Source organism: Stenella coeruleoalba (assembly GCF_951394435.1).
Source record: "Stenella coeruleoalba genome assembly, chromosome: 18".
NCBI classification, from domain to species: domain Eukaryota; kingdom Metazoa; phylum Chordata; class Mammalia; order Artiodactyla; family Delphinidae; genus Stenella; species Stenella coeruleoalba.
This window is the reverse complement of record NC_137164.1, coordinates 39,890,427-39,892,285: the sequence shown is the minus strand read 5'-3', so window position 1 is coordinate 39,892,285 and position 1,859 is coordinate 39,890,427. Positions and strand designations below refer to the sequence as shown.

Here is a 1,859-nt window from a genome sequence, read left to right as displayed (position 1 = left end):
ACCGAAAGTGAAAAGATGAAACAAGGTGTTCCATGCAAATGCAAATCAAGGGAAAGCTGGAGTAGCAATACTCATATCAAATAAAATAGACTTTAAAAAAAAAAAATCATTTCAAGATTACTTATGTATTTACTTTAAAACAGGTCACAACACTAAGCTTCTGGCCCATTCTGATAATGCACAAGATACAAATGCTTGCTCAGCAGTTGAAGGGCATGCTTTAGTAGCATGTTTGAAAAGTGAATAAAAGTCTATATAAAACAAATATTCAAATAGTTTCCATAGGAACACAGTTAAGTGTGACCCCATCACCTAGTCTTCCACATTGTTGCATCTGTGCCAACACTACTCACATAGACATCTCAAAACTAGCAGTAGTTAAGTTAAATGGTCCCCCCCCAAACCCTTAAATCAAGCTAAACTCACAGTTAACAGCTACAAGAATTGTATCTACACATTAATACAAGCTGAAGCACAGGCTGCTGGGTGCCGTTTCAGCCCACTCTCTCAAGCACAGGACACAGGCAGAGTGCCAACATCCAGCTCCTCTACTCCGGGTGGGAAGTCATGGTTCTGGATTTTCTGCATCAGTTGCCATGGTGGCCCTGACATCACATAGTAGATGGTTGGTCTCTGGAATCCATTGAAAGTAGAAGCAGCAGTGACAGCAGTGACAGAGCAGAGTGTAAACACCCATGTTTTCAAACAGCATCCAATCGCCCTCATGCATCTCAAGTAAGTTACAGTGCTCAACAATGCGATCCGGGCCATCACAGGTTGGTCCCCAGATGCTGAATGAATAATACTTCTCATCTGGTTTGAGTCTCTTCTGCAGAAGAGGCTTCACATGTTCATGATCGTAGAGGATGCAGTTGAATGATGCATATACTCCATCATTCACATAATACATAAATGTCTGTTCACTCGACTCATCTTCATCATCAGAGCCTGTCTGTTCCTTTAAGATGAGTTTTTGGCAATGATATTAACAGCTAGAGTGAAAACTGAGGCAACACAGTATCTTCCTGGCTCAGGTATGATTCTCACTCCAGAATCTGATGGAAAATACTTGCATGACACTGGGTTGATTACACTGGTGGTCTCTTCAAATTTAAGATTTACATCCTCAGATCCAGGAAAGCCACCACCAATATCAAGCAGAAACATGTTGAAACCAACCTCAGCTCCCATGTCAAAGTCACAGTGGGCATCAGAGATGGTCTGCACGAAGGTCTCTGGATCAGTACAATGATGTCCCACATGGTAGCTGACACCAATGACATCAATATCTTGCTCTTTTGCCCATTCCAAAATAAGCCTGCTGGTTTTGAGCGTGACACCAAATTTGACACTGAGGTGACAGACTGCTTTGGAATCATCAGTGGCAATCTGAAAAACCAACTTGGCCTTTGGATGTGCCCTGGCAACTTTCACCACCTCGACTTCACTATCAAAAGTCATCATTTGGACTCCATTATTGGCAGCATATTTAATCTGAGACACTTGTTTACAAGGATTTGCATAGATAATCCTCTCTGGAGGCACCCTGAGACTCTGCACCAACTGGATTTCAGTCTTGCTGGTACAGTCAAATCCTTTCCCAATGGCAGGTGTGGTCTTCACTATGGTTCTACTATCATTGCATTTGACTGCATAAAAGGGTGTGACTCGGGCTTCCCTGGTGGCACAGTGGTTGAGAGTCCACCTGCCGATGCAGGAGACACAGGTTCATGCCCCAGTCCGGGAAGATCCCACATGCCATGGAACGGCTGGGCCCGTGAGCCATGGCCGCTGAGCCTGCGCGTCTGGAGCCTGTGCTCCACAATGGGAGAGGCCACAACAGTGAAAGACTCGCGTAC

At 44.4% G+C, this 1,859-nt stretch overlaps 1 pseudogene across 1 annotated transcript; it reads right to left on the bottom strand.

Annotated features, from left to right (window-relative positions):
- Nucleotides 1-450: 450 nt before the first annotated feature.
- On the bottom strand, nucleotides 451-1,464 carry LOC307176661 (ornithine decarboxylase-like; annotated as a pseudogene). Its single transcript has one exon. The product of its transcript is annotated as an ornithine decarboxylase-like (transcript).
- Between the last annotated feature and the right edge of the window lie 395 nt (nucleotides 1,465-1,859).